We start from the raw sequence: 26,380 nt of genomic DNA, 5'->3' as shown, positions 1-26,380 counted from the left end.
CCTTTCTCCCAGAGGAACAGTGAAGTCTATACAGCCAGAGTCCATGCCAGAACAAAAGCAGAGGCATCATGTGGATAAGGTTACATGCTGATAATAACTCACGTGATGCTATTTTATAACTGACAGAATAAAATGGGAATTTTTTTTGGGGGGGGACATCATTTCCTGTGGTTCTTTATTTTTCCCTGTAACAGCTTCATAGTTTAATTTATTCTACATATAGGATTAGTCTATTTTAAAAGTCTTTCTCTTTTTTTAAACCAAAAAATTCTGAATTAATTTCTTTTTTTTTTTTCCTCCTTTAGAATATGCTAGTTACTTTGCCACTAAACTTCAAGATTTTTACACCATCCTGAGGAAAGCTTGTTTGGAAAAGAATCCTGGGGTGGTAAATTTATGAGACTGATATCTTAAAAACGTTTGAGATCATTGATCCAACAATCAGTCAAAGTAGTTCTTTTTCAAGGCTACAAATCACTCTCAGCAGTGGAGGCAATGGGGAAGGAAGGCAGGGAAGTTCAGGATTAGGGATCAAACGTGTACTCGAAAGCACTTCTTGCCTCCAGGGTCTCCTGGCATATCATTATAGGGATGTTCAAGGTGCAGAGTGCCACAGCAGTGATTTATTTGAATATCATTGAATAAAGTTAGATACATATGGTGCACCTTTACATTAAAACATTACCAAAAGACTTGAGAAGCCTTAGACCAATTTTCCCTCAGAGAAGACACTGCACACCAGTTTTACTGTACTAATTTCAATGGAAGACTTTTCAAAGAGTTCCAGGAATAAGAGAAGAGGATTAGTCCTCAGCCTGCTGCTCAAGTATTTTTGCTTGGAGGCAAATAAACTAGGAAAGGAATTGTGGATAATCCAAAATGTTTCATTTAGAAATTTTTTAACATAGTGTTTTATTTGTCATTTAGCTATTTACATTTTAAGAATCTGAAAATTCTTTGAATATTTAATTTCAAGTTAAATATTTCCAATGGACCTGAAACACATGTATTTTTCTTATTTTTTCTGGTGATTTGCACATCATCAAAATACATCATCAATAACAATGAGTTCCATTGTGGACATGCCAGCTCAGTGCATAACCTTTCTCATCTCCAGCAACTCCTTGTTTAAGCAAGCCAGACAAAAATGCAGAGAGATTTTAGTGGAGAGTGGGAGGGCAGCACACAGGAGAATTGAGGATAGAGGTTTTGTAATAGGAGGATCAGAAAATGTGGGGTGATGGGGGTATTGCACTAAGTGAAAATGAGGAGTACCATGCATCTCTCAATAATTCCTTAAGGCAAGTGTTATGCACATAGTGCTTTTCATTTAAAAAAGAAAAAAAATCTAACAATAGTCACTGTTCTCTTTAAAATGCTTGCAAGAGTCACTGGGTCAATTCAGCTGAGAAATAAAAAAAGCCTTCTGAACCTGCAGCAAAGAAGCTAAATTCAGGAAATCTTCCCAATTCTGGTTTTTATTGCAGGACTGTAGAAATATATATTTTTTCCTCTGAGGCTTTAAATTGTCTTCTGAAGAATATTGTTAACAGAAGGAAATCATCTGGTGAATGACTTACAATAAAGCAGTGTTTGGCTTGTGCAGTATTCTAAAAGTCGTGTAGGGTTTTCATTGTAGTATGAATATTAATATACGAAATTGTAATAATGATTTATTAATTAGCTAAGACTGTCATCACACTTTTCTAAGGCTAATTTAAATGGAAGCCACACCAGAGTCTGTTTTGCCTCATGTTCTCCCTTTCAGTAAAATCAAGCACAGACACTTTGTTGGCCATCCAGGAGACTTTTATCTTTGCCTACAAGGACCCTGGGGGAATGGAAACAGGGAAAGAATATGGAAAGAGGATTTGTAGCTCATGACTTTGAGACTTCCCTTTAAGCCTTGCATTTTTTTCTCCTCCCTTTTCCTGTTCAATAAGATATCAAGAAAGTAAGAGAGCAAGAAAGAAAGAGGCAAGAAGGGACATTAGTTTTAACATTTCCCAGTGTTTAAACTTTCAAAACAAAAGAATGATCTTTCAAGTTTTTCTGAACCAGGATTAGAGATGAATTTTTAAAACTATAAAATGAAGAAAGAGAAGCTGGTTTTCCTGAATTACAGCAATTATCTCCAATCAGCAATTAAAACAAAAGAGGGGAAGGAAGGAGCTTCAGTACTCTAGGAAGCGGTGTCCCTAAATACACCCAACTGTATAGCAATAAGTATTTGCAGAAACAGATGCTAAGTCAATTAATTCCATTTCCTCCAAAATACTTACCATACCTTCTGAGGCAGAAGAAAGAGAGAGGGCTTATCATGTCACAGTTCATACCTAAAATATATACTTAAAATTTTCAAACTGTTCCCTAGAGACTAAATAGTGACTCTTACTCTTAGGTAGTTACTAAAGATATATGGAGGCAGTGAATACTGAATTTCAAATGGGATGTACTAAAAGTTGTTCTATCTTGAGACAACTTAATAGTCTTTATTTAAGCCCATGTCCTCCTTTATATTAACTCTAACAAGGCTTACCAGAGGACTGGAGAATGAAACAAACAGATGCATAGGCTGGAGAGGAAAAGCACATATTCATTCACGAGTCATACCCATACCCTGCTCACTGCAAAGAATGCAGAAGTCTGGCTACTGGAGTGCGATTTCCACAGTTCATCCAAGTAAGGAGCAGGAGTGGCCAGTCTTCATTTTGGAAGAAAATATCCAGATCTTTTTTTTTTTTCCCCACAGTCAAAATGGTATTCACAACAGTGTGTACTTCTGATTAAAATTAGGAACTGCACTAAGCATATGAGATTGCCAAGGCATTTTTAAAGATATGTATAGTTATTCTATATTAATGAAATATCTTGAAATGTCAGAGAATGAAAGGCACCACACTGTTGCTTCTTACCCCTAGTAGGAGCTGTGGCTCTTGGAATCGGCTCTTTTCTATTACACAATCCTAACTATGACACAATCAAAAATGGTTAAAGCATCCCACAGATTTGTACTTTGTCCATAACCTCTTCCCACATTGTAACAATTTGTTACTCGAGTGTAAATCTGATACTTTTGGCTTGAAAACAAAGTGTTAGACAATCTGCAAACATGAGCTCATCACTTTGGGCAAGGTGAAAAGGGTCTCTGATGTGGTATACTCATTGTTGGCCCCTAGATATTAGTCAAAACTCTGAAAGGAAACCAGCTTTTAACATGGTGTCTGTTTTCTTTTTGTTAGCCTTTTTTCCATCTCTGACTCTTTCATACTTTGATATGGAGCCACTCTTTTCTTCCTCTTTTTGCCTTTTTGTATGTGTGTGTGTGTGTGTGTGTGTGTGTGTGTTATGATTCAGTCTTCTAGCATGCATTATCGAGCAGCTGTGTCTTGTAGGGAGTCTGTGGTAAACTTGAGTGCGAAGGGATTTTATTTCACCATTTCCTATACTCTACTCCTGCCTTTCCCTAGCTCCACTAGTCTTCTCTAACAGGAAACATTTAAAGGTACTGTGCAAAAACAAACATGGAGAGTAATAGACAGTAGGAACGTTTTCCCCTTCCCGTGCACAGAGCAACTACTTCATGCCTTCTGCAGTGTGTTGTATAAGGCAATCTATGGAGTTGGTTATGCAGCCGATGTACGTTACATGTTTGCATTTCTAGATGGGGGCAAGAAGCAGACAGACAGCACTGAACATCCTGTAGGAGTACATAGGTAGGCTGAGTGTGGGGTACTCTTAGTCCTCGTACAGTGGTTGGCTGCAGAGTGAAGCTCTCCACATGACAATAGGACAACCAAAGGCCCTTCTGGAGCCAGGCTTGCTCTTGTGCAGGCATAAACTTGTAGTTTGTGCAGTTCCCCCTCAGTACAGCTCTGATTTCTTCAGTTAAAACAGAGCTTACGGGGTGCTAGCTACTGGCAGGAGAGATGATATCTCAGGGCTTCACTTTTCCACCACCCCTATTAACATAGAAATTGGTAATCACCATCAAGCTTTTTCATGACAAGGATGCCAAACTCACCGAAAATAAAATTCATTATAGCTGTAATGGACTTGACATTTCCTGTTCAAAAGGGTTTTTGTGAAACCTGGTTACTTTCGCTTTAGTAGCGCTCAAGTTTTTTCACACTGGAGAATGCAAAGCTAAGTGCATTTCATCTTCAATAGCGAGCAGTCCCAGCCTTCTTAAATCATTGCAAGGAAACACACAGATGTCACAAAACTCAGGTATCCGGACGTAGCTTGACCAAAATCCTGGAGCAAAGAAATCTCTTCTTTACCTGTAGTTTCACCTGAGCACTCACTGTTTGTATTTTTGTTTTTGTTTTTGTTTTTTAAAGAGAATCAAACTCTGAGACGAAAGGTAAACTTTCTCTCTTTTTTTTGGTTTAACTTATCCATTTCATTTTTTTCTCTGTTATATCTATTTCCAGCCAGGTCTTCAAACTGAGACACCTGCAGGAAAGTAATTTTCTCACAGTATTTTCAATATAACTGAGAGAAGAAAATATAAACTCATTATTGGAAAACTACTGAAGAGGACTATTACTTCTCTGAAGACTTGTTACATTCATAGGTTCTTCCTCACCAGACCCCAGGCTTCTCAAGTAGAGAGGACAGCCACAGCTGGCCTGCCTTAGGTAAACCAGTTGGCAAGACATCTTTTTGACTGATCTCCAAGTTCTTCAAACTTAGAATGAAATCATCATTCTGGCAAAGTGGGAGAGAGAAGGACCCTGGTGTCAACAAAACTCAGCTCTTACTAAGAGTAGAAAAGTCTGAGAAGAGCTCAAAGTCAGCAAGAGGTATGCATTCTCCTAACCAGTTTACTGAAAGCCAGTAAACTTGGATCAGGAGTTCACAGTGATCACCCTTATACATTAATCATTTTCCAGCACTTTCAAGCACAACGGTGCATCACGTATAGCACGCATGCCCAACTTTTAGAACAGAAAAAAAAATAGGAAACACCTGTGATAATTCTGTGGCACTAGCTGGCTTCTGCATGTGGACTGCTGCAATAAAATGTGTTGCAACAGTACAGCAGTTCCATTTAAAGCCTGTAGGATCCTCAGGTCAGCTACCTCTGTTTCAACGTATCTCCTGCTTAAAAACATATAGTGCTGGGAAGGATAAAAGGATGAAGGTGAAAGGCAGAAGACAAGAACTTAGGCTATACAGCTACCTATAAAGAACTATAAAAAAGTGATCTTAGCACAGTTAAAGAAGTGCCTGAGACAGAACGAAGACTATAATGAACTGGAAACTCCAGTACAGCTTTGAGAAGATTATGGAGACTCTTTCCCGGTACCAATGGGACATGGATCAAGGGATCAGGCTAGAAAGAGACCTGGAGAGAGGTCATCTCCCAGAGAGGCTCAGAGTCCAGATTGGAAATGGCATGGCCTCCTGCTAAGAGTTGGAGAGAGGAAAAGAGAAACAGAATTTAAATGAAGCCCTAAACCAAGGACAAAATGCAGATTATAAAAAGGTTCAATTAAAGAAATTGTATTTTCGGTGAGAGCTTGAGGAAAACGTTTTGTTTTAAAGCTGCTGAATTTCCAGATGGAAAAATCAACAGAACTGACGGATGATCACAGTGCAGTACCACACCACAAGAGGGCAAAAATTAGAAGCCAGCCTCAAACCAGAATGCCTCTAGAACAAGATGACCGCAATAAAATTTGAAGATTCAAGCTACTAAAAACAGAACATTAATCAGAGTGAAAGGTATTTCAGAAGTTTTTTTTTTTACTTTGCTCTTTAGCCTTGTGGTTCTTCAGACAAAATCTAAGCTTTACACATAGAAGGGCCAAATACCCTCTGCAGTATAATTTCCTCACTGTCCCCCACGTTAAGTTTCCTTGTTTGAAGAAACATGGGGAAAATCTTGTTTTCTCAGGCATTATTTATCTTCTCAGTTCCTTTCACCTCCATTTTCCCTCTTTTATTTTTTTCATTTCATGCCATTATTTTTCTAACTCCTCCTTGAACATTAAATTTTATGAATTTTCATCCCTTTTAACAGTGCTCTCCGTTCCCTGAACATACCTACTTGCTGTGTCCCAGCGCTTTCCTTTCTATCACCAACATCAAGTGAAAGACCACTCCTTTGCTCTTTAGAGGTTGCTGAGAGGGGCAATCACTTATTGTCAGATGAGAATCCAGGAACATTTTTAAAAGCCATAGCTCCACTCATGGTTTCAATTTAGGTCTTCAGGGGCAAATGTCTACATTGCAAATACAGCAAGCACACATAACATTAAGATTCTTGATTCTGCCTCAATACAGTGGTTGTATTAGCTCATCTCTTGCAGTCCTCTTCCAGCAGTATGGTTCTCTGATAATTAGCAACTGTGTTGGTAAAGTCAACACAGAGGCTAAATAACACAAAGGAGCTGCTCTCCTCCCCAAGGGTTGGCTTCTGGCTGAAATGAATCGACAGTGCAGTGTTAGACAGTTTGCACAGTTGTATGTGCTCCACAAATAAACACAAACAAGAGACACTCTGCAGCTGGCAGGTTTTACCAGCACCACATTTACATACAAAATGTTGTTCTTAATGGGGCTGGACTATATGACCTCCTGAGGTCTTCTCCAACCTGAATTTTTCTATGATTCTATGAAAAACACAAGGATATCATAGAAAGCTTTCATGTGCTTCAAATATCTCAGTTTTATTCTTTACAGCCTTGCAGAAGAATTTATGAAAATGTTGAAAACCGAACTTTCCCCACCTCTGTTTCTGCAGGTGACAAATGCTGGTGAAACAAGGCTCAAGTAGGAACAGGCAGCAGTTATAATCGTGCCTGACTTTGCAACCCTAAACTCGTGCCGTGTAGCGTTTGCTCCTAAGAGTCATTTCACCGGAGTCAACGCAAGTCCAAAGCACACTGTACATGCTGTGGGTCAAGCCTGTATGCGCGATGTGTAAGGGCTGTGGAATCTGGCACCCAGCACATGAGGTCCACTGTACTTTCAATCCAAAGCCCAAAACAAATACAATTGGTGCACTTTAAACATCTTGCCACCTTTGTGAGCATCTAGCGAATATAGCCTTTGTTTGTTTGCCAGTCTTTTCACATTGCATGAAAATTTTAAACAATTTCACAGCCATGGGAGTGCTAATTAAAACATTCAGCAGTTTTACTGTCTGAGTAGTGTAAATACGATGTAAAAAGAAAATTAAAGAGCATTTACACAGATGCATACTTGTTCATTGTAGCCATAAAATCTAGCTGCAGGGACCTGGCAAGAGCAAGAGTCTCTTATTCTTCAAAACAAGTTATTCAGCAAAAAATCAGACACCGAACGTTACTTTGGAAGAGTTATTCTTTGTTAGGTTCATTTTTTATTCATTCTTCCAGTGCCACACTTCCCTAATTTTTTAATGGTTTATATTACTGGTCACTCAATCTACTGCTGAAACGGGTTAAAAGCTGACTTAAAACAAAATATTTGTTTCACACTCTTGAGGTCACAGTCCACACACAAAATTTTTTTCCCTCTTACTCATGTAACAGCCTCTTTTGGACAGTGAACCCCAGTCACAGGGAATAAAATCCACTGACATGCCAGTGACAGGCTATGCCTAGGATAGAGAAGGCATTCGAGGGTATCTTATTTTCCAGTGCTGGCTGATGTTTCAGTCTGGGATTTCAATAATACTGACTACTTTGTTTACACTGCAAAGAAAGGAGCTTTTTGATCAGGGGAAGCTGAGTCATTCCTTGTTAGTTTTATCATTTTGCAAGGAGCAAGAGCTGATGCTTGATCTTTCTCTGACCTCTTATTCAAACTTTTTTGTAGATTCCCAGGCTGATGTATTTTGTTTAATCATGTCTCTCTGATATCAGATATTTCTTCGTTTGGTGTGACATGATGTCATAGGCAAAAGCAGCAAAAGCCCCATGAGGTTTCCATCTGGTCAGAAGGTTTACTGAGAGGATGAGACTTGATCCTAGACCTTTTTTCTGGGTTCTGAGATATTTTCAGGGCTTAGAGGGGGGGAGGGGGCTGTTTTGTTTTGGTTTTGCTGTTTTAGGTTTTTTTTCCCATAGACATTGCAAGACAAACAGAACACGGGTCAGGTAACGTAAGCAACAGACTGCAAAACCATTGCCAAAAATGTAACCACCCAATAGGCTCTGAGGGAAAAAATTCATTTAAGTGACACATGTTAATAGTATTGGATTCAAAACACTTGTTTTGACATCCAGATGTTGGAAAGTGCCATATCCTGATTAACAAAAATATTTTCTGGTCTTTTAGATCTTCCTTCCTTATTTTGATCGCAGTTCAAGTTTTGGAGAAATTCTTTCCCACTACTGTCCACTGATCACATCACTGAAGTATTTCAAAATTTTAACTTGTTTCCTATAAGGAAAAAATGGAAAGCGTAACCACAAATATTTATATTAGTGTCACTACTTATTATTGGAAGCTTAGTTCAGTCTGCTGCAGTGCTGTTACAAGAGCATACCATCAGATATGGCATCCAGTTCCTCCAGGCGTTTAACAACAACATCGACGCACACAATCTTTATAACCTGGGAAAGAGACAGTATCCAAATGGAAAAGTGTGAGCGACATGCAATAATCTCCCCACGCATTTTCCTCTAATTGGAAAACTTTGAAAAGGTAGGTCAGTATCATCAAAGAGAATGAGGCATAAGTCAGCTTTGGAGTGCCTCACTCAGTAGAAAGAAGAGAGAGCAAGATTTTGATGCTAAAACTCATTCAGAGCAGGCACAGCCGCTTGTGATTCTCTGCAGTTAGGTAGTTGCTTAGCTATTTGCTACTACAACAGACCCAGAGCTCTCCTGTAACGTGGCAGTGAGGGAGGGCAGAATTTAGCAAGGTCTTTAGAGAAGGGAGCAGAAGAGTTGGGTATATTAGTTCCCTAGTAACCTAGCAAACAAGCTTGTTCTGATTTCGATACTTTCTAAGAGTAGAGCAGGTAAGTGGTGAAATTCTCAAGTTTATTGATTTTCATTAATAAACTTCTCACCTAACTGATAATGTGGTGTACATCTTTTTAAGAGGAAAGAGTCACCAATGATTATGATGCCAACTTGGAGTTCCCCTTTTACAGCAGGCTGCCCATGTTTCTTGGCTGTATGCTGTGTACTCTTCTTGTTGTTGTCCATCCGTATACGTATGACATTACTCCTGTTTTACAAAGAAATAGCAACACGAAAGGAAAGACTTTGAAATCTCTAATAATAATGGATGGGATATATAATTATCTAAGGCAAATGGGTCTGGGATAGAAGGCTGAGCAATGTTGCTGTTAGCATGCTCCCTTTTCTCTCTCTCGTTTCCTTTAAACACAGTAGCCCAGATCCCAGTACTATCCCTATCACAAAAGATCCTCATTGTACTCTTAACTGCTCACTGTATTCGATAAATGAAGTCTTACAGTAATAACGAGGGGTTGCACAATGTTCTATCTTGCCTTTTATTCACTACCTCAGACTATACAGGAAAGGCACAAATTACTTCTCTACAGCAGAAAAGCCTTCTCCCAGTCTTCTTTCCCAGATGGATAATCTCTTAGCAGGTGGGGAAATAAAGGCCCTTCTTTTTTCTCCAAAGGTTTTCAAATCTACCAACAGAAGGAGCTAATGATGGCGAGTTACTGAGATATAGGGGCAATAAGAACAACAAAGAAAGACAGCATCTAAGTGGCGTAGTCAAAAGCTGAAGGGAGTATGGGGCACAGTCGACTTCCCCTGAGTCTCAGATCAGAGCCACAGCCACAAATTTATTTTATTTCCCTATTTAATATATTTTTGATATATTATTACATATCAGCCAGGCAGCCTCATTTTCCAGCATTTTAAGGTTTATGACCCATTTCAGTTTCTTTCTTTACTTTATGGGAAACACATATAATGAACTGTATTGCAAATATTGGGCAAAGTCTTGTCCTAACCTAACATGACTGAGCAGTGTGGGAGGAGGAAGTAATGACTTCCCCCTGACCTGTGTAGCTGACATGAAGTCTGCCAAGAATCACAGTCTCTTTGCTCAAGGGAACACAGGAGCAACTCTTCAGAGGAGGCGGAGGGGGTGAGGGGGGATGAGTACGTCTCCACCCCCTCCTGTGCTCCATGTGGCAGAAGAGAGTGGCTGCACCACTTAAAAAGAAGTAGTAAATTCCTCTCCACCTTTTCCGCCATCAGTAGTTTGCTGGGGTGGTGTAGCTTTGCACTGCCGCTTCCTGGATTGGTACAGTTTTGCAGTGCCCACAACATGGGGTAGCATATAAAATGCACAGGCTAGCCCATTTGGAAAAGAAAATGGTTTTCCTGCATGGCCAGAAAGACAGAGCTGTGCTGTAAGGCTGGAATTTCACAACAGAACAAAAATAAAGCAAAGCACTGTTCCAGAATTTCTCGATTCTTATTCTAAACAGTAATAAACCCACCTCCCAAACCCCAGTCCGAACAAAATATTAGCATTCGCTCTGCTCTGGTTACAGCTCACATCCCTCTTAATACCTTTTGCTCTGCCATGAACTATTTGTATAAGAAAGGCTTATGTTTGAACTGGAATTGGCACAAATAGTTACCCATTGGATATTCCTTTTCTGCAGAAATCTGATCTCTTTCAGTGCTTCACAAATCACAGAATCCACTGAGGACAGAAGCCTGTGTTTTCTTCTTCTCCAAAGAGAATAAAAAATCGTCAGTAACCCTGACAGCTTCCTGTAGTGTGGCTCTCACAGCTTATTCCAGATGAGCCGAACATTAAACTTGCCATAAAAATGTTATGATGGGAGGATGTATCTCCCACAGTACTCAGAAATTATTTAGTGAGTTTCGCCATCATCACCACCAGACTGTAACCGTTTCTCAGCCCTCTGAGAGGTGGAAACAGTTAAGATTTAACTTGAAAAAAAGATCCTAACAATGACAAATCATAACAATATTTATCTTAGGCAACAAAAGTGATCAAAACTTGCACAGAAACGGCACGAGCACAAAGCACGCGGAAACGTTTGCTTTGTGAACGACCTGACCTCACCTGGTTAGGCAGGGCAAAGCCACTGAGCAATCTGTACAAGAATTCATCCGGGTCTGCATGGAAGCAGGACTAACCAGCAGCAAGGAGGCAGGCCCTGCATTGATAGCAGGAGGATATATGTTATCCCCACCTCTACCAACACCTCCTGGTGCCATCATAGTCGCTCAGCTAGCCCTTCTGCTCTCCAGGCGCCTCACTGCGTAAAGTGAGGCACAGCCTCTTTACTCGCCCTCAGCCCACTTGATGGTAGCATATGAAATGCAGAACAACAAGCATTCGTATCCTTTACTGATTATTGTGAATGATCAGCCACTGAAATCTGTCAGGCTGCCACTGATTTCACCAGAGATTACCAGCTGAGGATCTGCCCTTTATGGTTTTCTTCTAACTGAGCAGCTGCTGCTCCTTTATAGTCTATTTGGTTATGTCATCATTAGCTTTTTAAATAAGGGTAAGGAACCTTAAAAATGCTTTATGCTCTCAAGAGATCTGGAATTTCTCAAAAAACGTTCTGATGTTTCTCAACCCTTCCTCCCTCCCTTTCCCCTTCTGAAAAGGTTTTAAAAACGTGGAATGTTGTGGGAAATTACTCAGAATGTAATAAAAATGTACATGCAAAAAAAAAAAAAATCTAACTCACAGCTTCCTTGGCTGGAGTGATGTCCCAGGGCTGGATCCAGCTCAGCAATGCTCTTTGGCCTTTCTGTAGCTTTCTCTTTCCAGGACCACATCCCTCATTTGCTCTCTGCTTCCAGGACCCTCTCTCTCACCCGCACACACCACATAAATATACAGACACACACAGCTCTGACACACATTTCTTTCTGTGGCACAGGATACCCCCAAAGCTTCTTTTCTCTTTTGCAAAGTTCAAACAGCCTTTATGCAGAGCACCTCCCTTCTCTCCTCTCTGGTCTCCAGCTAGATATAAACAGTCCAAAACACAATTTATTTACTGGATATGCTTTTTTAACCATTTGGTCACTGTGTCATTCATTTCTCCTCCATAGATATCTTATAAAAAGTAACAAAAACATTTCTGAAAAGTACCCGCTGCAGAGGCTTTTTGTGTTTTACAAGCTTATTTTAGATTGTCTGATCCATACACACACGTACAGCTCACCAAACCTGACTAACAAATAACAGTCAAAACTAACTTTAAAAAATGTGGATGCTAATTTTGGAAAAGGCTTTATTCAAGTTTCAGTAAATATGCCTCTAAAGATTAGAAAATATTTAAATGTCAAAAAGGCAGTTACTTCAAAGTTTGCAAAATAGAAACAGCCACCAAATTTCATTGTTTTGCTAACAATTTTAGCTTTGTTATCCAGAAACTACTTTAAAAAGTACAGTGTTCAGAGCTATATATGCATGAGTCATTCTCTCCACCGCTTTTACACCCCTAAATATTCCTGCCAATGCCATTTTTTAACTCCAAATAGCATGTTGTTTACACCTTTTCCAGAAACACATGGAATCTTTTTTTAATTGAAAGATGTATCGGAGACGATAATTACTTTTCAAAACAGTACTGCAGAATTGAGCCTGCTCATTTGAGGCTCAGGCCGAATGACTCACATGTTATTCAGTGGTGTAGAAATGGGCTTTTCAAAGCTAGTTACAAGCGTGAATTGAGGAAAGCATTGCAGCATGCACTCCATTTTAAGCATGTAATAGTATCACTAAAGTTGATTACACTGCTTGCATGCTTAAAACTAAATATGGGCTTTAGTGCCTTCCTTGGTCATGCCGTAAATGAGGATGACTTAGATACATAAATAGTTTAGAAAACACTGTGTACTTAAAATAATTTTTTACCCTTTGAAAACACTTGCCCGTTTCAAATTTTGCATCTCTTAGGCTGTATTGCCATTGAAGGACACAAAGAAGAGTACGTTAAACCTCTGGGGCTTCCCACCTGGGTCACTTCTGGTTCCTGTGGTAACTTCAAACTGGCCGATGACCCTCTTTGCACCGCAGCCCGTAGCATGGACATGCTCTCAATGAGAGAAATGTCCTCTGGGGCCTAGGCACTGCTAAATTCCCACTCCGCTCTTCTTTTGAGAGTTTTATGAGGGATTTAAGTGCGGGATCTCCGCAAGGGAGGAATTTCACTCACTAAGTGCTTCTGTTTTGCCACTGCTGTCTCAAAGTACAAACTCCAGCCTAATCATTATCTGAGTCACAGTAAATGGAGCTCAGTATCTGAGCGTGACAAAGGGAGGAGGTCTCCCAATCCTATAAGTTATGGTAAGTTTTACTGTTTATATTTATTTATTCAAATTTTGGAGGCACTCCGTTAATGAACATCAAAATTCTGGACCCTTTCATAAGACTCTGCAAGTCTCCTGCGTGGATGAGAACTGAAGAGGGGGTCGTGCTTTTTCTGCATTATACTGTTTTTTTCTGGTTGACAGTCAATGCTGGCACCATTTTGTTTTCCAGGATAGTTGTTCTTCAGATGAACAACTTCCCAGTAATACAACAAAAGCAGTTGCACAGAGAAAAGGCTATAATATGTCTCTGCTATTCACTCATACTCTGACACTGATGTATTTACAAAGGCATGGCTTTAAACTTAGAAACTAGCCCGAAGTGCTGTTAGGCATGCTACTAGAGTGAAGGAAACTATCTCCACACAAAGAGGAGCCAGCAATAGCTTCATAGAACATGGTTTCAGCGGAAGCCTTCCTCGTGGCCCGTGGGAGCTGGCAGGAGGTCAGGAGCTTGGGTATAACATTGCAGCGGGGTTGCAGGGGTCAGCTGTTGCTTCCTCCTCTGCCTCTCCTGCTCTTTACAGTGTGATGAACTCTGTGCACGGGGACATGTGAATGGGGAAAACTCAACTTCTACAAAGGGTGTATTTTTCACGGTGAAATGCAACAAGAAAATCAGAAAGAAGTTACATTCAGAGCAAATCAATATTATTTCCCTTCCCTTTAAAATTATCTGGAAAAGTCTGTACAATTAAGAGTCTTTATGGTCTTTCTAGATACTTAAGGGAAGGGCTTTTTCACACAGGACCTTTACTTCATGGCTATATTGCCAGTGTGAGTGTTGAAACCAGGGACCAAGCACTTCCAAGCAGGAAAGAGTGACCTTTTCTTGTACTGCACCACAAAGTCTTCTTTTACGGATGCTGAAGTAACCACAGTGAGCTCAGGGTAAGTCCGCATGGCCACCTTGCCAGCTCTGACCAAAGAAACACTTGGTAAAGTTGAGCAAAGTTGGCTCTTTCCAGGCCTCAGTTTTCGAACCTCCCCACCTAAGGCCTGATGTGGATAAGTGCTGTGGCAGCTGAAGGTCACCGAGGTGATGAGAAACTCTCTATTTTGGCATTTGCTTTCCAAGAATTTCTCCAGCAAGAGAGACCTTCCCAAGATCAGAGACACTTAGGCTGGAGTAGAGGTGCAAAACAGCAAAAGTACAAGATCAGGTGCCTTGATACCAGAGGAGTTATTCCAGATCTACACATACATCTGAGAACAGCATTTAGCCCACAGACTTCATGGTTAAAAATGCTTCTGTCACTTTCTGGAAATGCAGAGTTCCTTTAAAAAAATCTAGCCACAAAAACCCTTTGCTCTTTCCTGGTGCCAGAACAAGGCTAGAATTTGCAAAGCAGGCTTTAGGCACACAGCTCCTGTTGACTTCCAGTGACTGGTGGAACACAGACTCCTTTAGGCATTTATTTTCTAAGACACTTGGGTTAATTCAGCAAGCTAGTGTGTGGAGGTGAAACAAACTTAGGGGGTAATAGTAGGATGTATGGACAAGCTTTGGCAGTCTTTCCATGACGTCTTGAATTCGAACCCCCGCCAGGCAACAAACCTCTCTGGACAAGTGGTCTTAGTCTAAATATCATTTACAGATGAGATAATATGAAAGTATGCAAAGGAGCAACAACAGTCCCCTATAGAGAGTTCTCAGAAAGCGGCAACCCAAAATTATTATGGTTTGCTGGTAATGCCACATACCCTTTGGTAGCACAAGTCGAAATATAATATTGATTAGCATAGTGCTCATTATTCTTCTGCCACAGCTTGTCAGTACCATGGTATATAGCACAAAAATCAAAATAACAACACTGCACTGATACGCAAAAATTGCAGTGCTTTTTAGAAATATCAGCTACATCTCAGCTACAGAAAATGCTCAGGCTCCCAGAGAAGAGCACAGAGTAAAGACTGCTGTGCTTGTCTCTTTTAAAATTCCAAATTAAATGATGTGTCTTTTGGAGTTCCTTTGAAGGAATGACAGTAAGCAATCAAAGAAAAAGATGTGTAATTCTATAGCTGATTGTATTGGAATGTCTTGGAAAAAGAAACTCATGGAATTGCTGAAATGTCATTTTAGTGCCAGTGTGAAAATTACATCCAGATTACTTTGCTTGAACGTTAATGACACTGTAGAGGTAGGCAATATTAATTACACTTTGTGCTATAGCCTAAGAAATTAGTGAATGCACCTGCCTGGCATAAATGGCAGCACTCTGCATGCTATGAAATTACCTCAGAAACAAACACAAGCAAAAATTATTGAATCTGCTTGCATGTTGGAGAGATCTGCTCCACATGACACAGCAAACTTAACAGTACAAGGTGATTAGTACTACAGCATTTGAACTGTATAGTGGATGGCAGACAATCTAATGGATAATTAAGCAAAGACCTGTTCTACTACTCAGCTTTAATGAGGACTGTATTCCAAGGGTGAAAGCATGGAAAAGTATTTAGATATGATTTGCTGAAAGAATTACAAGGAATCTCACTGCACACATAAGGACTATGTTGACATGGAAGAATAGCTGACCATTTAGTCTGAGTAAACTATTACATAACAGCTAAGCTATAATAAAACCCCTAGTCCAAATCAAATAAGTCTCCCAGACTGCTTAAAATGAGTCACCAACAGCTTTATAAACATACAAAATACTTGACAAGGAAGTCTCTGATAATTTTTTAGTAATTATGTCTGTGAATTGTTCTCTGTTGACATCACCGTTAGAAATGGTTTCCCATAACTTTGCACTGCCTGTTAACATCTGTTCATTAATCACTGAAGCTTTGAATATTTCTTTCATTACAAGTTTATTAGAGAGTTTACATGATCCCGAATCGAGTTGTTCGGAAAGATGTTTAATTAGCACAGAAAACAATAGCTGAAGACAATACAGTGTTACTGAGTATAGAATTTTATGGCTTCAAAAACATCTTAACAAGACATAATTTCACAAGGCAGCCAAAGATGATGAAATATCTGTGCATCTCAGAAATTTGTAAGGAATAGAAAGCCATTCGTTGTGTACTTCAAGGACACTTTTAAGTCTTACCTATGTTATGAACAAAATTGTAAAAGTTTTGCACCAAAATGTGATTTAGAAGCAAATGCAGTGCCAAAACTAGAGGTCAAACAGTGTTTTCTTGAGACAGTCTAACAGTCAGACTGATACAGCGATCAGATAAAACTGACCTAAAAATGAACATGATAAAGGAAGGATATAACCAGGGCCTGAGGAAAGAAAATCATCCCGGAGAATATAATTTTCAAGGAGAGAGGACGGTCTAACAGTTGCAGCACAACATTTTGGAGGCAGGAAGGTCCTAAGTTCAATGGGAACTGAAGTATCACCAGAGGCAATTCACTTGACCTTTTTGGTACCTCAGTCAGCTAAGCTGTAAGACTGGCTTCCATTGAAATCCAGATGTTGCCTCTGAATTAAACTGTCCTGAGTAAATACGTTACCAAAAAGAACTGCATATCAGAAAAATGCCTTAGCCAGAGGTTACTAAAGGATATTACTAATGACAGACAAATGAGGAACATCAGAGACTGCTATATTTGTAGGTACTTCAGCCAGAGATGCTACTTTATGTAATGCTATACAGGGAAAAAAACGAATAATGAACGTCATTGTATTTTGAAGGAAAAAATGGTATAGTGGAAAGACAGATGCTATTGTTAAATGAAAATTAAAATCCTTTCAGAAAAAACAAAACTATGGTGGTAACTCTCAGCAGGTTTCATAGGCTTCAAAGATGCAAATGAAATCCTACATAGCATAGTCTATCTTGCAAGACACAAAACTGGAGCCCCTCCAGACAAACTTTATGGAAAGAAAATACTTCAGACCACCAGTAAACACTTGCACTGCACCGCCTACAAAGAGGCAGATGCCAACCTGCTCCGCGCACAGACGATGAAAAGGAATCATTGGAAAGAGTCTGTGAGGAGTCAAATGGGAAACAACGTCCACTGTGCCAAAGGCTCTGACCCCACCCGAGCATGGCCTCATCCTAGGAGAGCGCATGCAAGGCTCTGCAGAAGGCAGTCTGGGTAGCGTGCAGATAACCCTCTTTGGCTTTGCATTTCATAGTCCACCTAGCATTCCAACCTAAAAGTTACAGGATGGCAGCAGCTATCTTTTATCCAGCCCTGAAGTTTTAAGCACTTGAGAAACTGGAGTTTTGTTTTCCTTTATCATTTTATGAAGCGCTTGATGAAACGAAACCTAGATTGTGTCACAAGGGATTCATTGCTCTCCTCATTAGCACAATTACGCATGGCACTGAAATAGTTTTCTAAAATAAATTAAAGAAATAGGAACTAAATAAATAAAAGAAACACAAACTACAGGTCTGCAACCAAGGCTTTCAGAAAGAAATGTTCATACTGGTAAGTGATTTGAACAAACAGGTTGTGCTATACTGAACTGCAGAGAATACCAACACCCAGCAATTTGGAATCGTTATCATCAGAATACATAATCAGTGAAAAGCTAACTTTATAACTCGATAGCAAAATATGTTCACCTCATTAGCAACAGGATTTAACCTAAGTTGTGTACTACTTTGTAATCTGATCTAATATACCTGCCCAGGTACACAAAACGGAGTGAGATGAGGACCCTGATATGGGAACACCAGTTTGTGGCCCTGATATAACATCTTGGAAAGTGTGACTGCCTGTCTGTTGCTTCCTCTGCAGAGAAGTTTTGGAGAAAAGAGTGACAGTAGAGGTAGCAGTGAAGACAGCTGGGTCCAAGTGACAAGGGACAGGCCATGATAAATTATTCCCATCTTCATCAGGACCAAACTGCTAGGGACTGCAGTTTAGTAAAGTACCTTGCAAAGATAACTCCTGTGACAGTCACATTTATCTCCTGTAGCTGAGGACTACATATAACATCACAGCATGACCGCAAGTAGCACCCAGAGCACGGACTAAACCATGAAAGGCAGAAATGCAGTAGACGGTGATCATGAGCCCAAAACCAAGAGGCAAATTGCTGAGTCTTGGGACTGTCTTTCAAGTTCCTCGTATTTGCTTATTTTTTACCTTCATTTTCGTCGGTACCTCCTTCCTTCCAGGGCTTTCTTTGGAGTAAGAAGCAGAGTGGCAAGAGCTCCACCTAGCATGGGTTGCTATATTGGAGTGGGATGGACAGTGATGTTTACACCTTTCTTCTACACAAGTAACTTTGATTTGAAAATAGTCTCTAGAAATGAACAGGGATTTTGCCATTTTTTTATTATGTGCAAAATGCTAGGAATGTTTAAAAGTAACAGTAACCAAAGTAACAGGGAATAGGAAATAAGAGAGACATTTATCCCCTTAGAAACAGCTTTATTCCTCTTGCATTTCTACAGGAGCATAGACGTTTTCTGTCTGCTTTGGCACCAAAAGCAACTTTTTCAAACATCAGGAATTTTTCTGCCTTTTACAAGCGTTGCATATATTGGACATGAGAGCAAGAAAATGGACTTCAGTTTTCAAACACTTTATCATTGCTACCAGCGGGAAGGTGTAACAAGTAAGAAATTCTCTTGAAAGAGACAGGCTGCTTAAGAAATATATAATTTCACAGCATTCCAAAGTCTCTTTTTGCTTTGCAAACTAGTTCCTGCTATGTCAGATCCTCTCAACTAATGACATCAAAGCAGCTGAAAAACATCGACTAGGTTAAGATGAATGTATATGTCACTCGCACTCCTCTGTTTGGGAGGTAAGTACATTTCAGCACTGGATAATAGGTATTTTTATTGTGACAGTGATCCAGCAAAATCAGTCACAAGGGACCTGATCCAAAGACCATTAACATCCGTGTAAGTTTTTCCACTGATTTCATAGGCTTTTAATCAGACCTAGTGCCTCTTTTACAAAATCCATCTACTCTGATCTTTAAAAGAGAAGATTAGCACAAAGCAAATGATGTACACACTGCCATGAAGGTCATATTCACTGATATCCTATAGCATATGCATTCGGCAGAAGTTCGTGTAGTCTGAGTTGACATCAAGAGCAATTTGGAGTTAGAAGAGGGTATTGAATAACTGGGTTTTAAATACAGTAATTATAAGGTCTTTGAAACAAATACTGTCGTCGTGATTTGGGAAGCCTAAGGAATTTAATCAGCCTTTCTTGATCTAATTGCCAGAGTGATTTTCACTCTATCAAATGTGAGTTGTAATCGTATTTGAAAAGTGTGATATGGGATAGGCTTCTGAGCTCTGGCTTAAATGCTTTTTTGGTATTATCAGACAACATTCTAAGCGCAATAGGTAACCTAATCTGAAACTCCCATCCTTTTTCCTATGACACAGTGAAGCTAGTATTGAAATGGCCATAAGAATGGCTCTGGAAATGGCTCGATGACAGCTAGCAAGAGCTGAGTTAGTGATGCCTATCAAAAAGATAAAAGAGCCTGAAATCACTTTCTGCTAGCATACAGTATTTTAAAGATTACATGCAGCAAAATATCAGTCTGTGTCTGAAATCTCACAATACAAGAACAAATTTAGGAAAATGAAAGGAAATGCTTCTTCACAGTGTGGAATTCATTGCTGCAGGAAACAGTTGAGTCAAATAATGTGTCTGGATTTGTTACAGTACTGCAATGGCATTAGTAATAACAACTGTATTTTCAATTTAAGGCCTCAATCCTGCACAAAATAAAGCTATTGCAGGATCTGGGCTTTGATCTGCAAACTCTCTGAGACAGGAACTTGTGTGCAGAATTATCCACGAAACTCACACAGCGGCTGCAAAGAACGGAAAGAGATAATGGTGGCAGAGGTGGCACGAGTGCCGTGGGAAGCTCCCGGGAAAAGCTGGTGCCCCCGTCAGAACAGGAAGGAATTTTGCTGCCTGCCACCAGCTCAGGTAAAAAGTTTCCTTCTTCAGGTGTGGAAAATGCAAGTATAAAGGAATTCAGGGGTAACTTACTTTGCTATCTTCCAGCTTGTCTAAATTCAGCAAAACACAGAGACCTCGGAAGGGGCAGAAAACTGATCCCATTATTCGGATTTGAAGGGTTATGTGGCTGCCCTTCTTCCTACGCAAGAGAAAATGGGCAAGTGCTTTCTGTGAATTGAGGAGCGTGGAGAGGGGGAATGTAAGGAGGCTATAAAGAAATGTGATGCAACAGGACTTGGGCCTGATCCAAAGCTCAGTAGAGTGGATGGAAAGAATCCTAATGAGTTTTGGATCCCAATCCTATTGAACTGTAACTGTGCTCCATAGGGAACGCAGGTCCATCTTCACTAGCTGCAAAATGCACAATTATTTTCAAGCAAGGCTGAAACATTGTTTGTTATTGTTATTGTTATTGTTATTATTGAAAGAAGTATTTTCACAGCAGTGAAGGTCAGCTACAAATGATGACTCACTTGCACCACAGATCTACACAAATAGCATGTGCTAAGATTACCATCTGGTATAACAATCTACATCACAAGACTCCACATTTCCTGTTACCCAGGGTAAGTAAATTTCAAGCATGAGGGAAAATTTTAGCAAGTTTCCCCAAGTACCTTTGCAGAAAGAATAATGTGGCTTACACAGAGGGGGGAAAAGAAAGGGAAATTATGAGGTAAACGCTATTCCCCTCCCTTCTGCCCCCTCATCTCATAAGAAGAAAAACATATTAAGTTTGCAGTTCTCATTTCTATCGTATTTAAAAAGTCAAATCTATGTAACGAATACCTGCCTGGAGGGATTCCAGCAGGATGCTGACAGCCAGGCTTTCTGGACACTGCTTGAAATGGATGGTGTGCCTTTCACTCACTCTCTCTCTCTCGTTCTCTCTCTCAATCTCTCTCTCTTTTTTTTTTTTTTTTATGTTAAGGCAGTGTCATGTGCAACAACACTATTAAGAGCTTTAGAGGCTGGAAGTGACCGTTGTGTTCCCTTTCTCTCCATCTCACTGGCTGGGCTGCATCCTCGAGCCACGGCTTTGCCTCGGGAGCGCAAAGGGGCCACCGTGCCGCTGAGCTGGCCTTGAAACGGAAGAGCCGTCTGCTCCTTCCATCACCCGCCGGCACCTTGCGCAGCCGGAGCCCGCCACGGTCTGGCCGTAGGTTGTGCAGATGAGCTAAGCAGGTCTAGCTGGGTATGCTAGACAGACAGCTTTCTAAATAACTTACACACACAAATGTAGGAAGGTGAGATGCCTAGCTGGAGCAAATTGGCTTATTTCCCCTGCCATCAGCAGGCCCAGGCAGTGTGACCCAGCTGAGGATCTTGTCCAGACTAGAATCGCTCCCGTTACTTTTACATCTATCCGAGTATGCAAGGGGAAAAGAGAATTTCGGTTGTAAGAGTTAGCTCATACTTGTGAGGTGCTGGGGGGCAATGTTTATCCCTGGCAAAATTTCTCAGTGCTACCAAGCCTTGCTTTTTCATTTCCCTATGGGCTAGCTGCATCTTCCCATCATACTCATGCCCAGAGAGGCAACGTCCTTGCTGGAAACCGAATCCAGGGCCTAAGTCACCTCTCAGCATGAAGTTTTGACTTCGCAGGCTTACAGGTTGCCAAATAGCACAGCTTCGACCTGTGATCTCACCAAGGTCATCCTTGTGCTCCAGTCACAGCACATTGTCCCTCTCATCAGCAGATCCTTGTGATCAGGCTGCTCACTGGCCTGCTTTCGTAGCCGAGGGACACGAACCAGCCCCTCCTCCAAAGACGCTCCCGAAGCACGTGGCTCTGGGATTTGGCAGGAACTGAAAGACCTGAATCTGGGAGGAAAAACAGATAAGTCTTTTCCAGACAAAACAGAGGTGAATTAAATAAATTAATAAATAAAGCTGGGCAAGCTACTGAACGCCAGACGTTCTGTACATGAGCAAGGTGGTTGGGAATCCCCTTTGGGAGTCTGGCAAGCATTTCCTTGGCCTCAGGGAGGTAATGATGTCTTTCACCGTGACTCAGTGCAGTTCAACATAAACTGCTCAGAGACAGGCCCCTGCAAAGATGAGAGAGATTTCGTCTCTCCTTCACATTTCAGGCAGAATCTAACATTCAAAAGAACACTTTTTTTTTTGTTTGTTTGTGCGCTAAGGGCTGGCATGGCCACTTTTGAAGTCTTATCTTTGATGGAAATATCAGAAGGAGAAAAAGAGACAGCAGAGTGAGAAACAAAGAAATTAACAGGTACAGGCAGAAGTGCCTTTCTCTACCAGTTCTGGGCACTCTTCCTGCCTGCCCTGCCCTGACACATCCCTCCTAAATTCCCCTTCCAAAATTCCCCTTTTTGTGGCTTGCAAATGCTTGAAGCCATCTCAGGGAAAAATGCAGATGCCCATCCATGGGCAGATCTTCAGCCAGGATAAACTGGTGTAACTGGTGTAAACTGGTATATTGAAGAAGCCTCTTCAGGTACCATCATCTGAAGAGAAGACCCTTTCTAAGTGACGAAATTCCTCTTGGTTTTCTCCACAGCTTTTGCTGTCTGTTTTACAGCAAAGGACACTCAGGGCAAAGATCAGATCTTCCTTTATGTTTTGCGCAGGGCTAAGACTACAGTCAATGCCTGAAAAATAACTACTGCTTTCTGAATTAAAAAACCAGGAAGTAATGAGAAAATCTGGAGTTAAAGCCCTGTGCAACCTGCTTGCTGACTATTTTAATCCACTCCACCAAAACCAGGATCTGTACATGAGGTAAGATGGAAGACCTTTATGTATCTGCATCTGTATCTCCATAAATTCGGCTGCCCCATGCTGCCAAAGAGAGATCTCTCATCTGCACTGGCCAGTCAATCAAAATAGCCTGCAAATTCAGCACCTCGGAGTAAGGTAAGAAATCAGTCAGCGAATAGAAGAAAAGAATCAACTGTTATACATCGGACCGTAGAAGGCCAAATTTTTTTCCACTCTGTGATCTAAGAAACCTTTAGAGAAGCTTCAAAGGGTTAGACTGAAGTACAAGTGTTCTCATGAGATGGATAGTAATATACACAAAACACCGTACTGTTTCCTGTGATATGCAGCATCTGTTGAATATATGATGAAATACAAGGAAAGCCTGATATCCCAAAGCTCGTACCGCCCAAGGTCAGGCCAGCGTCATTTTCATTCCTCATTCTGGTTTATCACAGCCTAGCCCAAACTTGCACTGATGCAAATCACTCCTCCTTTGAATCCACTGGAATTACGCTAGTGTGGCAAACAAAGAGCCAGTGTGAAGGCTCAGTGTGCATGCATCAGAAAGGTTAGTCATGATACAGTCATGTGTAACTTTACATCTTAGTAAACTGAAACAAAAACTCCCAAACCCCTAAATTAGTTTTAAATCATGTCGTTAAAGGATGATAGTTTGGACATAACAGCTCAAAAGAATTTCAAAGAAGGGTATCTGTAGGGATATTACACTTTTCATTTGGCTATGAACTGTTTTTTTTTACATTTGTAATGCTATTTTCTTATTTTGTGAAAATACTGCCTAAGCCCTTCTCTGAAACCTCAGGACCAAGAGTACAGAGTTAATTAGCAATCTTGCAAGAATAAAACTGTGACTTCAGCACTTCTGAGTCATTTTTAACATATGAGACATTTTCTGGAGAATCCAAACATTTGATCAACTTTATGAGAAATATCTATGACAAAAAGAAAACATTTAATGAGTCAGAGATGTCAATTACAAGCTTTCAAGCACTTTGGTAATGAATATAAACCAATATAGTTGAGGAGACCCTTTATAATGCTACCAATGTCCTAAAATATCTTTTTTAATACTTCATGGTTTTGTTTATTTATTTCTTTCAAAGCACAAAGGACAAGCACTCTTCACATCTTGCATAATCTTTCATAGCATAAGGCAAAACAAACTGAACAGGACTGCAGAACTGTACACAGACTGTAAATTTTCAAATAAATGAAACACTTCTGTATTTTTTATTTCAGTCACAGTTTGTTTGGATGGATAAGCACTGATGTTGTTTTTGTGCTTTTTCTAATTTGTTGTTTTTTTATATTCTCCCTTTCTGACCATTAAATTACTGTGCTTTGGGACCTGATCCTGCATCACTGATGTTAAGGAGAAACTTACCACTGGCTTTGGAAAGACCACATTCATCAGTCAGCGACTTTGAAAGATAATCTTAGACATCTTGATTATTGGTGTCTATTTTTAAGTGTCTTACAGCGCTTTCATTTTCAGAAAATGCTGAATGCCAGTTCCCTGAAATGCATGATCTTTGTATAACTTGAAGACAGACATCTAGAATATCTATCTGCTTTGGTAGATCTTGCTTTTAAGTAAGTCTTCCATTTTTGCCAAGTTCTCTGTCAGCATGCTAAGAAACACTGACCACTGGTATAATAAGGAGCAATAAAACCATTCTATTTTAGCCTTTCAGAGCTCATGTAGACTGAATTCTACTTTTTAGCATTATCAATAACACTTTGACTGAGAAAGAACAGGATATTTCCTTTATGCAATTAGATAAATGTCCTGGACAGAGAAAATATTACAGCTCCTAATTTGCCTGATGTCCTCAATAAGCAGACAGGCTAAATCCAACTGCCTTAAGGGTTCTTTCATTCTTTCGTAGTCTCTCGGCCTATCTGTAATGCTTTATGCTTCCATTTTGTGAAGTTTCTTGCAAAACATATTAGCCTCAGTAAGAAATCTTCAATTCCCACAGAGAATTACGTTTCAAAATGATGCTCTGTGCTAGTAAGTAATATTTTTCCTGGGCTTCCACATATGGCAATATTTATCTTCAAAGTTTTCCTCCTTGGCTCATAGGCTGGTTTGTAAACCAGATGGTCTTGTGTGGCCTAATTGTAAGATGATTTGTTGTGTGATTCAGTAGCATTGTTTATTTGTACAGTGGTTTGATGGAATTTGTAAACTGCATAATATTGTTTTACTGTGTTTTCTTTTATGAAAGAGCCACATCTTGCTCTGGCATTTGTGGCGGCGATTATAATTAAATGTAGTTCTCAAGATACTTTGATCTCTGTTTGCTTGCTGCATTAAACTGGTAATATAAAAACACAAAATTTCTCATTTAAGCAGGGAACCAATGCTGGGCTTGAAGGCTGAGTGACTGTACCAAGTTTTATCTTACAAGAACAGCTATAGTCAGACAAATAAGGCGTTAAATTGAATGGTGGAAATGCGATGGCTTTTCAGCAGTATCAACTGTCTTATTTATTTGGAGCTAACATTTTAGTCCCCCTTTTAATGAACCTCTTTCATTTAATTTCTGTAGGGATGTGTTCTTTGCCTTTCAAGACAAGAATAGCTTTGTCCTGTTCGATTACTGCATATGGTTACTTGTATTCATGTGAGTATTCCTTAGCTGTGAATATATTTAGGCTGCCAAGTCTATAAAAAGATCTAAGAGCATTCTGGCCTTACCACTCAGTTTCCATTATGCCTTCAGGGGTCTGTTTGGGTTCTGGTAAGCAGGTTTGTGAAGGGGTGACAAGGAACCCAAGAAATACTTTGGAGACCAGGAGTTCCAAGCTTAGGAGATGAGGAGGCTTCTTTCATTTTGAGGAACCTAGAATCAAACCAACCCACTTTTGCTTAACTCACATATCTCCTGACTATTGTTGGCACATACGGAGCACTGACAGGCTCAGTTCAATTCCTTATTCTTTTAAGGAGGTGTCCACATCACATACAAGAAAATCATCACCATGATGAAACCAAATCTCAGAAGACAGACAGCAGAGTGAAGAGATATAAGAAACAGGTTTGTCTTTTAGCTTCCGGAAATAGTTTCCTTAAAGCAGAGGCTGACCACAATGACTGAGTTTTTAGTAATGTAGCTGGTTCTATACTGTGTGTTAAAGTGCTGACTATAACGCTTCCAGTGTCATTGCATTTTTCAGCAATAGAAAGTAAAGTCTATTGTCCCCTTAAAATTCTCCTGGTTATGTTTCATCTTGGTGCTGTACCTTTTGCCTATCATGTATAGGCATATGGTCGTGTACTCCTTTCTAAGGTGTTTATGAGGAATGGATGAGAACTGATAAACCAAATATTTGTTTATATGGATTGGGAATTGCTTTAGTTCTGAGATGCTGAACCTGCAACCTCTTGTAAGTG

The sequence above is a fragment of the Struthio camelus genome, chromosome 3 (assembly GCF_040807025.1).
Source record: "Struthio camelus isolate bStrCam1 chromosome 3, bStrCam1.hap1, whole genome shotgun sequence".
Taxonomy (NCBI): domain Eukaryota; kingdom Metazoa; phylum Chordata; class Aves; order Struthioniformes; family Struthionidae; genus Struthio; species Struthio camelus.
Note: the sequence above shows the minus strand (reverse complement) of the source record.